This window comes from Theropithecus gelada, chromosome 8 (assembly GCF_003255815.1).
Source record: "Theropithecus gelada isolate Dixy chromosome 8, Tgel_1.0, whole genome shotgun sequence".
Lineage (NCBI taxonomy): Eukaryota > Metazoa > Chordata > Mammalia > Primates > Cercopithecidae > Theropithecus > Theropithecus gelada.
The window spans coordinates 102,608,548-102,623,766 of record NC_037676.1 but is presented as its reverse complement, the minus strand read 5'-3'; the positions used below and the strand labels follow the sequence as shown (position 1 = coordinate 102,623,766).

General features: G+C 37.3%; 1 protein-coding gene across 5 annotated transcripts in view; it reads left to right on the top strand.

Annotated features, from left to right (window-relative positions):
• The window catches only part of RNF19A (ring finger protein 19A, RBR E3 ubiquitin protein ligase), a 78,226-nt gene that overhangs the window by 28,060 nt on the left and 34,947 nt on the right, over positions 1-15,219 (top strand). Inside the window, exons 1-2 of one of the 5 annotated variants that reach the window (XM_025394113.1) lie at positions 2,696-3,293; positions 5,804-5,927. The exons of the other annotated variants lie outside the window; for them this stretch is intronic. The gene's annotated coding sequence lies outside the window, so the exon portion shown is untranslated. Of the gene's footprint in view, positions 1-2,695; positions 3,294-5,803; positions 5,928-15,219 lie in introns of those variants that run through there. 5 annotated transcript variants of the gene reach the window in all.

Below are 15,219 nucleotides of genomic sequence, written 5' to 3'. Positions count from 1 at the left end.
TTATTGGTAACATTTTTTTGAAAGTTATGCCATTAGCCTTAAAACCATTATATAGTCTTATCCTATTGATGTTATCTAGTATTTTATTTTATAAATCATTTACTAAAGAATTAGTGTTAATTTGTTTTAGAAGTCCTATTTGAGAAGGTGTTGTTATATGAAACTCTCAATATGACAGAAGTGATCCGTTGTTTTAAGTCTCAAATAAGTTTGTGCAGTGAATTCTGAAGCAAAACCCTGCTCAGAAATCACGTTAGCTTGTTTACACCCAAAAGAAACTTCTAAACTGAGTCTTTGGTCCAAAAAACTGGAGTTGGCCCCATAAAATTATGTATACTTAGCATTTTTAACTTCTGTCCTGTTGGGGAGACCCCTGAGGGTAAAAATAGTCTTTATGATTTGAATAGCAGGCAGGTTGCCAATTGAAGAGACTGGTAGAAGTGAGCCATAAGGAGGGAGCCAGAGTTGTTAAAGGGAAGGAGCAAGAAACCAGGAGAAACTTTTGGGAATGTGATGATATTAGGCTTCCAGATAAATATTATATAGCATATTAATATAAATATTAGAAAAATAAACTCATTAGCATGAATCTATTGACTTATATTTTGTGATTTCTAAGTCAAGTATGGCATTTGCCCCTGAAAATGGTAAGGTATCCTAAATTAAGTTATTCTAATGCATAATCACAAATGGGACTATGTGAAATGTACAGAAGTATAGGAGATAATGCAAGCTCTGTGATGACAGGGACCATTTTCTTTGTTCACTCTTCAAATCTCAGCGCTTAGCATAAGCCTGACAGTAAAAGATGTAGAATAAGTATTTGCTAATAGAATTAAAGTATCTACAATCTAAGGTATTTATTTTATAACTATCTCTTCAGCAGTGTTGTCCAATAGAAATACAATGTGAGCCACAAATATAATTTAAAATTTTCTAGTGCCACATTAAAGAAGTAAAAGGAAACAGGCAAAATTAGTTTTCATAATGCATTTAAGCCAGTAGATCCAAAAGATTATCATGAGTGACTTTACATACTTTTATTCATATTGGATAGCGTAGCTGTAGGGGCATTTTGTATGACATGTTTCTTTCTGCAGAACTTCTTTGTCTTTTTGTAGTCTTTTTCTAACTGATTGATGTGTCTTTTGAGGCCAAATACAGAATTGCATACACTTTCAAATTGGAGTTATTGAGTTGGATTGAAAGTCAGGCTACCTGTCTTCTCTCAGTTTTACATCTCCCCCAAAAATGACTTTGTGTGTTACTGTCTTTCCCCATATATAATCCTGTAATCCCAGCAGTTTGGGAAGCTGAGGCAGGCAGATCATTTGAGGGCGGGCAAGACTAGCCTGACCAAAGTGGTGAAACTCTGCCTCTACTAAAAAGTACAAAAATTAGCCGGGCTTGGTGGCAGGCACCTGTCATCCCAGCTACTAGGGAGGCTGAGGCAGGAGAATCACTTGAACTTGGGATGCAGAGGTTGCAGTGAGCTGAGATTGTGCCATTGTACTCCAGCCTGGGTGACAGAGCGAGACACCATCTCTAAAATAAGATAAAATAAGGAAGGATGTTCATCATCTATTTCATTGGATTGTATAAGTTAATTATGCCTTTGAAACACTCTGGGCTACTCAGACAATACTGTTATAAAAGAGATCCTCTAATTATTAGTAACTAGTCAGAGCAAGCTTGGCTCATTGTAAAAAACAGGATAGAAGTTCCCATGAGACTAGTGCATATAGAATGTACTGTTACCTCCCACACTGGAATCAGTAACAGTAAATCAATACAAGATGCTCTTAAATAGAATCAGGAGAGACGACTAGGTTGGTTTGAGCACCAGATTTTAAACCTCTCATCTATTTAATATTGCCTGAACAAATCTGTTTTTCAGTTTTTGTATGGAATAAACGGGACTTTTTATATAGGCATCCTTAAATCAAAATCATGAAATAAGGTCCTTTGGAAAGTGGGGATGGGAACTAGTAAGTAGTGTGAGTGCGTAAGTGGGGAAAATAACCATTTAGAAAAACCTATTATCTCAGGGTATATGATGTATATAGCACAATGACTGTAATTCTTTTATCCAAACCAAGGGTGGCAGTGGTTACCTGGTAAGCAGTTGAGACTTCTGGTTGTACACATAGCCATATCAAGTAGATTTCTCCTTATAGCCATACCCTTTAATATAAAACCAACTTTTGCCAGGCATGGTGACTCATGCTTGTAATCCCAGCACTTTGGGAGGCCAAGGTGAGTGGATCACCTGAGGTTAGGAGTTGGAGACCAGCCTGGCCAACATGGTGAAACTCTGTCTCTACTAAAAACACACAAAAAAATTTACCTGGGTGTGGTGGTGGGCACCTGCAATTCCAGCTATTTGGGAGGCTGAGGCAGGAGAATCGCTTGAACCTGAGAGGTGGAGGTTATAGTGAGCCGAGATCGCGACATTGGACTCCAGGCAGGGTGATGAGCAAAAGTCTGTCTTAAAACTAAAAATAAATAAATAAATAAAAACTTTTCTTTTGGAGACAGAGTTTCGCTCTGTCACCCAGGCTGGAGTGCAGTGACACAACCTTGGCTTACTGCACCCTCTGCCTCCCAGGTTGAAGCCATTCGCATTCCTCAGCCTGCCAGTAGCTGGGATTATAGGCACCTGCCACCACACCCAGCTAATCGTTTTGTATTTTTTTTTTTACAAGAGACAAGATTTTGCCATGTTGGCAAGGCTGATTTCGAACTCCTGGACTCAAGTGATCTGCCCATGTCAGCCTTCCAAAGTGCTGGGATTACAGGTGTGAGCCACTGCACCTGACCCATTTTTTAAATTATGCACGTAAGTTAAATATCCTTTAGATTTTTGCATAAATACAGCATACCTTACTGATATCCTTAGCAAAAATTTCCAGAACCATATTGTAGTGCGTTGCATGGTAGCCCCCCAAAAGATATGTTCACATCCTAATCCCCAGAATCTACAAATGTTATTTGGAAAAGGGTTTTGCAGATGTAATTAAGAATCTTGAGATAAGATCATCCTGGATTATCCAGGTAGCCTCAAAATCAAGTGACAAGTGTCTTTGTAAGGGAAAAGTAGACAAATTACAGAGAAGACACACAGAAAAGGAGGAAGCAGTGTGCTCATGGAGGCAGAGATTGGAGTGATGTAACTGCAAACCAAGGAATGCGTATAGTAACCAGAAGCTGGAAGAGTCAAAGAACATATTCTCCACTCGAGCCCCAGTAGGAGCACGGCCCTGCTGGGTTTTGGACTTCTGGCCTCCAGAACTGTAAGAGAAATATCCATTGTCTTAGGCCAACCAGTTTGTGGTAGTTTGTTACAGCAGCCACAGGAAACTAATATACAGTCAAAGTCTTCAGTAAACCAAAAATCTCTAATTATTGTTGTTTTATATCATGTTCTGTGATGGTCAGAGACTAAACAGCCCTTTCGTTAGAATTCTAATTCTGAGAAATATCAGAGGAAGTGTTTTAATACCCTCCAGTCTCAACAGGAATCGATTATATCTTGTAAGATGCATTTTGTTATTTTTGTTTGTATCATTTCTTTCTTCTCTCTCCTAACTTGCTCCTTCTTTGCTCTTTGTATGCTTTTTAAGATGTAGTTGACGTGGGGGAGGGGAATGAGTAAAACACTGGTAGGATAGACCAACAGGTTTTGTCTTCTTTAAGGTGTAATTCCTCCATGATCCCCCTTCCACCTTTTCTGTCTCCTTTACTGAATTTGCCTCTTCTCCCCTACATCTTAATGTTGAAATGCTACAGGCCTCATTCCCTACTCTTTAGTATTTACTTTTTGGTGATTTCGTCTGTGTTTGTGATTTTACATACCATTCAAATAACAGCAACTCCAAAATTTACATCTCTAGGCTTCACTTTTTTCCTAAACTCTGGGCTTGTCAAACGGGTGTTTGGATATACATCTCCACCTGGGTATAAGAGATATCTCAAATATAAATGTCTAAAAATGAACTTCTGGTCTTAACTCCCTCTTGAAACTTGTGTTTCATAGCCTTCCCCATTTCAGTTGATAGCAGTTTCAGCCTTCTGGTTAATCAGGCCAAATCCTCTTGTAATCCATCAGGAAGTCCTTACAGTTCCACCTTCAAAACATGTATCAAAACATGTCCTCAACACCTTCACTGATGTGCCGTCGTCATGTTTCTCATAGATCACTTCCATAGTCTTTAAACTGTTCTCCATGCTCCATCCTTGATACCTCTATCTGTTCACAACACCAGAATGATCCTCTTAAACTCTTAGATTGTAAACTATCTCTGTCACTTTAGAAACCCCATAAGTTTCCCTGTCTCACTTAAAAGCCAAAGTCCTTACAGTGGCCTTAACCCCACACAACCTGGCATTCTCATGTATCTCAGATAGTCTTTGCCTTGCTCATTTATTTTCAGTCATATTAGGGCCTCCTGGCTGTTCCTTGAGCATACCAGACCCATTCCTCCCTTAGGGCCTTTGCAGTGGCTGTTCTGTGTTTTGGATGCTCTTTCCCTAGATTTCCACATAGCTAACACCTCTTTTACCTCCTTTAGGTCTCTGCTAAATGCCACCCTTTCGATGAGACTCTGATCACCCTGTTTAAAATAGTAATAAACACCACACAGACACTGATCTCCTTTCCTCTGCCAAACTTTTTCCCCACCTTTTAGTAGAGAAGGATATTAAAATATTTAGACGATATTTAGAAAATTGTAAATTTGTATATAAGAGCATGGAGTAACTTTTAGTAATGCTTATTTATAGTTACTGACCTAGAATGATAGTGGAGATAAGATAGGAGTTGGGCCTTGAAAGAGGAGTAGGACTAGCACAGAAGATGGAAAATAATACTCTAGGCAGAGACAAAGGCTTAGGAAAATTCATAGAGGTGAAACTATGTATGTTTTGTTAAGATATTTAACAACTAGGTCAGTTGGCTAAAGTGGGTTTTTATGTAGAACAGTGAGAAACAGGTTGGACTGTGGAGGGCTTTTAATGCCACAGGAAGCTTGAAATTTATTCTTCATCTCAGGGAAACCAGTGGAAATTTGTAAGCAGACTTTAACAAAGAAGGTGATGTGGTAATTTGGATACCAGGTGATTAATGAAGGGCTAGTCTAGGCAGTAAGATAGTAGGAAGAACACTGAGCCTTTAGCTCTGCCACTTTAGCTGTGTGGGTAAGTCACATCTCTAGACTAGTGCTGTGTGATAGAACTTTCTGTGGTCAAGGAAATGTTCTAGACCTGTTCAGTCCAGTATGGTAGCCAATAGCCTATGGTTGTAGAGCATTTGAAATGTGACTAGCACAACTGAGGAACTAAAATTTAATTTTAATTTAAATAGCATCATGTGACTAGTGGTGATACATCGAACCTAGTAGCTCTAAACTTCAGTTTTCTCACTTACAAAATAGGTTAGATTAGAATGCTAGTGTCACTAGAAAGATAGGTTTCACAGCCACATAAAGTTGGTGCAGCCTCTTGAGAAGAGCAAGTAAGTACATGAGCACATGGACTTTTACATGGCTAGTTTTTTCGTGTGTGTGAAATAGGTCCAGAATTTGTAGCCTTTTCACTCTTTGTATCTTCTTGACTTACTTAAAGACCCACTCTGTCTTTTGATGGCTACTTTTTCAAATTAGTCTTTGGATTACTGTCTCCCAGGAGTTGACTAGTTAAATATCTGATACATCTAATTTAATAGTCTGTTTTGGAATTGTAGTTAAACTGATTATGATGCTTTTGTTTTTTTATTTTTTAATTCTTTTCTATTTCATTTTTTCAGAGACAGGGTCTCACTGTGTCACCCAGGGTGGAATGCAGTGGTGTGATCATAGCTCACTGCAGCCTGGAATTCCTGGGCTCAAGCAACCCTGCCACCTCAACCTCCCAAGTAGCTGGGACTACAGGTGTGCACCGCCACACCCAGCTAATTTGTGTAGTTTTTGTAGAAAGGGGTTTCACTGTGATGCCCAGGGTGCTCTTGAACTCCTAAGCTCAAGTAATATGCCTGTCTTGTCCTCTCAGAGGGCTGGGATTACAAGCATGAGCCACCATGCCCAGCTGATTTTGTTGCTTTTGAATTCTCAATAAGAAAACTGTAACAGAGATAAACCTTTATAATTGTTTGCCTGCTGTGTAATTATTACCTAGATTTTTCTGTCTTTAGAAAATACTCCCTTTTCTTTCCTTATACAGTTAATAATATTTCCTTTGTACATGAGTTTTTAATGTCATTTTGAGGAGACTTGTGTAAAGAGAAGCTAATTTGAATACTACATACCCAAAGGGAAACAGATGCATTTTGCTTATTGTGCCTCTTGGTTCCCAGGAGATAGTGTTCCATCTGAGAATTACTTTTAGTTTGAAGAAAATAGATCTCTCCCAAACACCTCTTACAGATTACACTCTCTCTCTTATGTACATATATCATACAATTACATGCACACACAATGATTTCGCTAACCAGAGGTCTTCCCTCCCCCTTACTCATGGTGTCCTTTAGGAGAAAGAGACAAATGAGCTTCCAGAATTGGAGAGGTGGGATGCTACTGTTAATCAATAATTTGTATGGAGTTGAGGGATATCCAGAGAAAGTGGTTAGGATAAGATTAGTCCAAACACTTAATACTTTTTTTTTCTTTTTGAGACAGTTTTGCTCTTGTCACCCAGGCTGGAGTGCAATGGCACAATCTTGGCTTACTTCACCTCCGCCTCCCGGGTTCAAGCAATTCTTCTACCTCAGCCTCCCAAGTAGCTGGGATTACAGGCATGTACCACCACACCCAGCTAATTTTGTATTTCTAGTAGAGACAGTGTTTCACCATGTTGGCCAGGATGGTGTCGAACTACTTACCTCAGGTGATCTGCCCACCTTGGTCTCCCAAACTGCTGGGATTATAGGCATGAGCCACTGCACCCAGTCCAAACACTTGATACTTCTAATTGTCCGAATAGTAGAATCAGATTAATCATGAGACTTGGTAAAATTCACTTTCACACTGAATTTACTAAGAAGGGTGTACTAATACTTGGGAGAATTTGGAGACATTTTGTAAAGAACAGAAACAACAATTATTTGTTTATCCTAGAAGATTATAATCATCTACTTAACCTAGAGTATTCTGTGTATTAAAACTGCCTATATATTTGTATATTATCATCATAGTCTTTTGGAACTAAGGGACCCTAGACATTATCTGGTCTTAATCACCTTAGTTTTTGAATATGGAAGTTAAAATTCAAAAACGTAGACAAACTTGGTTAAGATCTAATACTAGGTCAGTGTTTCCCTTCTGTTGAGAACCAAGAGACACAGTAAGCAAAATGTGTCTGTTTTCCTTTGGATATGCAGCATTCAAATTAGTCTCTCTTCAGCAATGTCTATTTTAACCAATTGAAGGACATTTTTGACAGCTAGGTATCTTTTTAAACCCTATTTAAAAACTTACATGTCTCTGGGCACTTGATCATACCTGGCATTTTGCACTCTGCTTTTCCTGTGGTTTCCCTAATGCTGTATTGTTTGCTCTTCTTGTCAAAGAGGGCCTGGAATAAGCTAACCAAAATGTTTTTTACCGGGGAAATTGGATGAGTAATGCTTTATTCCTTTCTGCAGCAGCTTACTTTCTGTAATGACTTGAGTAATGAATATTACTTGTAATGAGTATTATTAAAACCACAAAGCACCATTTTGTTCTTCTCCCAATCAGATATAGGCTTAAACAGGTAAATGTGGCAGGTGCGTGACTGTCAAGCTGTTTAAAAAATACCTCTTTTGGGAGGCTTTGTGGCTTATGGGAATAGCTTATTCTGAACTTTGAGTTTCTGTTTCTGAGAGATTATAGAAACTGTCTTAAGGCTAGAACCCAAGAGAGTATATCTGGGTCTTGGTAAGTGTTTACTTTCTAAAGAACTTGTTGGAAACTGATACTTGCCTACGCTGATTATAAGTTGTATTAGCCCCATCTCCTTATTTATAAGTAGTTGAATTAAAAATATTTATTCCATTTTTAATATTAGACCACTTGAGGTAAGTTTGTACTAGCTGTACATTTATATTTACCTTTGAGAAATTCGTGTACTTTAATAATGTATTCCAAACTTCCAAGTGGCTATTCTGATTACATTAGGGAAGCCATTTCAGAGGCAAGCATTTGTTTTTATTTGTAACCTAATGTGTGATAAGTTTTTTTTTACCCAATACATGGTAAATTTAGATATATTTGTGCTATCTTCTCAGATGAGTGTACTTACAGGTAATATTTAAGTGATTTATATGTACCATACCCTTTACTGAATTCTTGATGTGTTATTTTATTTAATCTTTATGGACTATAGGTACTGTAATTCCCATTTTACAATCAAAGAAACTGAGTCTTAGTAATCTAACTCAATGTCACATACTTAATGTAAGTTTCAGAGGCTGAACTTGAACTCAGGATATACTGACTCCAAAGTGCATGCTTTACTCACTCAATAAAAGGTACTCTATCATTACCCCATATTTGTATAGCATTTGAAAAACCTTTCCCCCCAAGTTAATCTAAATTTTGTTACCTCATTATATTTTCCAACTTTAAGGTGGGTAAGATAGGTAATTGTAACAGAAAACCCAAAATCTTATGGTGGAACACAATAACAATTTATTTCTCATTCACACAAAAAACCATGTGGAGTACTCAGGTATCCAGATTCTTTCCATCTTGTGACTTCTCTGTCCTCTAAGTTCTGCTTATAGTCACCCACTGGAATTACTCCATTCAGCCAGCCATTGTGTGAAGAGAAAGAGAGCTTGAGGGTTGTTTTCAGGGATGATGTAGAGGTCAGTCCTTGAAAGGGCATACATTATTATACTCAGATTGCATTGGCCAGGACTAATAACATGGCCACACCTAGCCATAAGTGGAATGGGAAAATGTAGCCCTGCTTTGTGCTCAGGAGGAAAATGAAGCAGATAAGCATATAACAGCATCTCTTCACAATGTTATTTTCCCCATTTTACAGATGATACAGAGAGGGCCTTTCTGAACAACAGGAAGAAAACCACTTGGTAGAGATAATAGAATCTAGGTTTCCTTAGATCTGTATATTATGTGCTCATGCTTCTAAGGACACATTGAAATAATTGAAAGATATTTAGATTGTATGTCTAGTACCATTACTTTCTTTCGCATTGGGCATTAAATGTCTTAACCTCTTCGTGTCTGTTATTAATACATTTTAAATAGATTATTAATTGACTTACCTCATAGGGAATAATCAGCTTGAAAATTTTTTTGGTGGTAATTGCCATTTTAAGTAAAGATGACACAATAGCATTATAATATCTTTATGGACATATTTATGGTCACCTGTCCTTTGAATATACAATATTGATTAACCTTTATTTATATGATTTTTGTTTTCAATACATGTGATGGGTTAGTCTGGGCCATCTATCCACGTAATGTTTATTCTTGTGTGATGAATCGGAGACTTCGTTTAGGGATGAAAGTTTTTTTTTAACCTTCCCAAAAACTTAACTCTTGTGCAGATAGTTGCAACTTCAACTGGAATGCTTCTAATGGAATAGAAGTATTTTCTAACTGAGCTTATAATTGGTACAGCCGTGAATGTTGTACTAATAATATAAATTAGCAAGAGTAGGAAGGATTTACAGAAACTGTTAACTTTTACTGACAAGTTAAATCTGACATCTTAGTGTTAACAGTTAACCTTTCATTGTACTTTAGACTCCTTGGAGAATGTGTTGAAAGCTGTGGATGTATCCTGTGACTAGAATATACATATATTCACAGTTTAACATACACTTTGAGATTTCATGGATTTCTCTGAAGCCAGTCCATGCATTAACTGTTATTTTTAAGCATTTTAATTTTTTTCTAAAAATGTATTGTGCTTGTTATATTTTTAGTTTAATAGGCTGTAGAAAGAGATGTTTAATAAATACTATTACCTGGGCAGTAAGAATAATGCCCAGAGGCTGGGTGCAGTGGCTTATGCCTGTAATTCCAGCACTTGGGGAGGCTGAGGTGGGAAAATCACTTGAGGCCAGGAGTTGGAGACCAGCCTGGCTAACATGGTGAAACCCCATCTCTACTAAAAATACAAGAATTAGCCAGGCATGGTGGCACGTGCCTGTAGTCCCAGCTACTAGGGGGACTGAGGCACGAGAATGGCTTGAAATCGGGAGGCGGAGGTTGCAGTGAGCTGAGATCGCACCACTGCACTCTAGCCCAGGCGACAGAGTGAGACTGTGTCTCAAAAAAGAAAAAGAAAAAAAAAAAAAAGAATAATGCCCAGAGAATGCATTGCTGCTTTGTATCTGAATTTGGTAGTTATATTGGGGAATCAATTTCTTAGAGGAAAATAATGACATTTCTAAATTTGAGGTTCTTAAGCAAGTCTCATAAGTAAGCATAGATCATGAATGACGTAACTTAAAAATAACATTTAAATGAGATTTTTGAGTAATAGCAAACTTTATTATAATGAACTTCAGTGATTTATCTCTTAAGAGAAAGCGATACATGAGAATCTAGCTTAATGTCTCATACTTCTCTTAATGATATGATTCAGATTTATAAAAACTCTATTTAGTTTGGGCCAAAATTAGCTTGGGTAGAAATATATCATTTCTAGTAGATCACTTAAAGTTGTGGTCTGATCAAAGGGTGGCTTATGATAATTATCTATTTTTTGGTAGTCAGCTACTACATTAAATTGTACATAGCTGTATTTAAATTTGATGAGGTGGTGTTTGCAACACTACATATAGTAAATGCTACACAAAGACAGATACTTCCTTTTTTCATTGCCTTAGGAACCTTTATGTAGCACCAGAGGCTGAGCAGATCCAAAATAGTGAGTCTAGGGTTGAGGATTTCCCCACCTTTTATCTGCTAATATTGGTTCCTAAAGTTATGCCCAGTGAGCAAAATGAATATTCTCTATACTAGATCATTTGGTTAGATAAATAGTGGTTTCTTTTGTGCAACTTAAATTGTCTACTGGAATGTTCGGGTATTAGAAAACCATTGTAACTACGAAAAATAGAGTGCTGTCAAAAGTATCTAAACTCTATTAGGAAGAAAGCTTTAAAATGGATTTTAATAAATACTGGTTTCAATTATGGGACTACTATATATGCCCAAATAAAAATCAATTTTTTTCCTTTAAAATTATGCTTAGAAAAGAGGGAGTTACTTCATTAAAATTTAGATCCTTGCAAAGTTATTCATGTTACTCTTTGGAGAAGATATCATCTGAAGTATCTGTTCAATGCTTAAATGTACTAGAATGAAAGTTCCACAGAACAAATAGACTCTTGTCTATTTTGTTCACTATCCAGCACTTACAAGAGTATCTGGCACGTGATAGGCACTGAACATATTTGTTGAAAGAGTAAATGAATTAATACTTACACAGGTTACTTGGAGCAAATAAGGCAAAAAGTTTAACAGATTTAGTCATTCGTAGAAGACCTTACAGTTCCAGGTATTGAATAATGAAAGAAAATCTTTTAAAGGATCATTTTTAAAGAGCAGTCTGGTAAGCAGTTATATTGTGGAGATCATGGATGCATAAGTAGGCTAAAATTCCTTGTGACAGCATTCTGTACAAATTCAAGAATACTGTATCTCAAAGCCTAGATGAAGATATCCTTTGGAAAACTGCCAGATGTTTTCCTTAAAAAATTTATACATCTTTCCCCCTAAAGAATAGTCTATATAGTGTAGGGCAGCTGAAAGTCAAGCAGAAAGTCGGAGTCTTACTGGCTTGAAGTATCAGGGGAAGGAGTTAAGTGGCCAAAAATAGGATAAATCCCAGAAAGGAGGGAGTTATGGTAAGTAGCCCAAAAATCTATGGGTAAACTCCCTTCAGATGCCTAGATGTCCCCTAGAAGTGTGCTTGGGAGATTCCAAGGAGTTCAGTGGAAAACAACAGCTGGCAGGCAGAAAAAACTAAATAGAGATTTTAGCTGATGGCTTTTGCAGGGGTGACGGAATTTGGTGTTTGATTCCCACCAAGATAGAAGGGATTGGTAAACATGGGTGCTTTCCACAGATCTACTCTAAGAGAGCATAAAACCAAGCTTTCAGAAGTTCATGTTGACTAGCCAGTGACTTAACTGCCCAGTATAATAAAAGTCCTCACTCTTCAGGAGAAGATAAGAGACTACAGAGCCTCTATAACATATCTACAATATCCAGTTTATAATAAGCAATTACTAGACATGTAAGTAAGGAGGAAAATATGGTTCATTCCATGTCAAGACCCCCTCAAAAATAGGTAACAGACCCCACAAGTAGCAGACAGACTATAGCAACTGTAATATTTTAAGGACTTAAAGGGGGAAATATCATAGTGACTGGGTAATCTCATCAGAGAAATGGAAACTATAAAAAAAGAACAATGAGATATTATAGAACCCAAAAGTCCAGTATCTAAGATGAAAATTTCACTGGATGGATTTAACAGCAGATTGGAGACAGCAGAAGAAAAAGTTGATGAAGTGGAAGATAAATCAATAAAAATTTGCCAGTCTACCGAACAAAGAAAAAAAGATTACAAAAAAGAATAGTGCCTCAGTTTCTCCAGGGACAGAAATCAAACTAACATACAAATAATTAGAATTCCAGGAGTGGGGGGGGGGGGGAGAGAGAGAGACAGACAGACAGACAGACAGAGACAGTATAGTAAAAAATACTTAAATAATTTCCCCCGAATTCCTTTATTTGGTTTAAATCAACTTCAAATTCAACAAGTTCTGTGAACGCCAAGCAGGATAGATATAAGGAAAACCACATCTAGGCACATCTTTCTCAAACTACTGAACATCCAAGATGGAAAACAATGTTGAATGCAAGCAAAGGAAAAAAAGACACATTCTATACAGGGGAATTAAAATATCAGGAAAGATGACTTGTCAGAAACAATGGAGGCCAGAAGACAATGTAATAACCTATTTAAAGTCCTGAAAGGATAAAGATATCAACCTGGAGTTCTGTATTCAGCAAAAATATCCATAAAAAGTGAAGGTGAAATAACTTTTTTTTTTCCCAGATGAAAGTTGAAGGAATTCATTGCTAGGAGACCTGTGTAGCAAAAAATGCTAATGGAAGTTCTTGAGGCTGAAGATACATGACACCAGATGAAAAGTGGATCCACAAGAACAGGGCTCCCCAACCCTTGGGCCACGGTGTGTGGCCTGTTAAGAACTGGGCCACGCAGCAGGAGGCGAGCAGCTGTGAGCATTATTGTCTGAGCTCCGCTTCCTGTCAGATCAGTGGCAGCGTTCATTTCTCATAGGAGTATTGTGAACTGCACTCGAGGGATCTAGATCACACACTCCTTATGAGAATATAATGCCTGATGAAACCATCCCCGCTCCCACTCCCCACCTCCATCTGTGGAAAAATTGTCTTCTGTGAAATTGGTCCTGGTGCCAAAAAGTTTGGGCACCGCTGCACAAGAAAGAATGAAAAATACCAGAAAGTAAATATGTAACAATTAGGTTTCATCCTCCAAAAGAAGACTTTGTAAGCCTATAGAGCAATGGAAAAATTTATAAAGGACCTTGTTAGATGTTACTAAATTAAAAACTTAGACAACTGTACTTCAAAACATCACAAAATTGAAGGACAAGTGTTTAGAGAAAGTAAATATTGTTTAAAATCAAAGAGGAGCATTGATATTCCAGTGTAAAAATGGGCATAAAATGTGAACAAATAAAACATAGAAGTAGTGAAGAGGACAGTGCATGTGAACAAATGTTTAAATTGTTTGGCAATCAAAGAAATAGAAATTAAAGTGTGTATTTTTTGCTACTCAAAGAAAGAAAAAACTCTTATAAAGGATGCTGGTGAGAATTCAGGGAAATACCTTTCTGGCGAGTTGTAGTACAAATTGGAACAAAACATTTTGGTATTCCATTTCAAGGGATTATTTTAGAAGTCCATACCACCTAGATAGTAGAAGATTCTTACACCAGGAAGTGACTTGTTGAATCAGTGTATTGGCCAGGCGCGGTGGCTCACATCTATGATTCCAGCACTTTGGGAGGCTGAGCTGGGCAGATTACTTGAGGACAGGAGTTCGAGACCAGCCTGGCCAGTATGTCAACACTGCATTGTTACTTAAAAAATACAAAAATTAGCTGGGGATGGTGGCGCATGCCTGTAGTCCCAGCTACTCTCGAGGCTGAGGCACAAAAATCACTTGAACCTGGGAGGTGAAGGTTGTAGTGATCTCGTGCCACTACACTCCAGCCTGGGCAACAGAGTGAGACCCTGTCTCAAAAATAAAAAATAAGAAATTAGAAAATTAAATCAGTGTGTATGTAGGGGGTGGGGCATGGAGGAAAGATCATTATTCAGTAACTAGTGTTGAGGTAACTGGCTTGCCATTTAGAAAACAAATTTTGATCTCTACTTATTCATAAACTATCAAATTACCAGTAGAAAACATGTGAAGGAATTTTAAAAATACAATCTTAGAGTGGGCAAGGCTTTTTCTAAGGCTGATGTAGAAGTCAAAAGTCATAAAGATATGTGAATCTGAGCACGTTAAAAACATTTGAAATTTCTGCATTGGAAAATTGCCATGTAGTCAAATACAATTTATACATATACACACACATACCCACATGATAGCAAGGCTCTTTATTAAATAGAACTATGTCTTACACATCAATAAGGAAAGTGCTGTAGCAGGATATGAACATGTGCCTAGTTCACAGAAAGTGAAATGTAAATGAGTTGTAGTGAGAAAATACTAAAAATATATTTCCCATCAAAGCAAATGTTCCTCGTGGATTCCCAATCTCACATACAAATACATAGCCATTAAAGTTAAATTTGTTTTCTTTATTCTTCATCTTCTTTCATCTTCTCAGCATAAGCATGTGCTGAAGTTTAATAGTCTGTTATTATTTTGTAATACAGAATGCAGCATTTAAAATAGTCTTTTTTATTTGTTGTGTTTATTGACACTTTCACTTGAGTATGGAATAGCTTCAAGCTTCTGTAGTCACCAAGTTAGTGATCAGTAGAAACTCTGCTGGGAATTCTCTGTACCTATTCCATCTTTACTTAAAAAAAAAAAAAAGACTTTGTCCTCTTTCGGTTCTCTTCAACACTGCTAGTAAATATTGTCACATGCTGCTTTTATTGCATGCTTATTTTAGAAGTACCATAC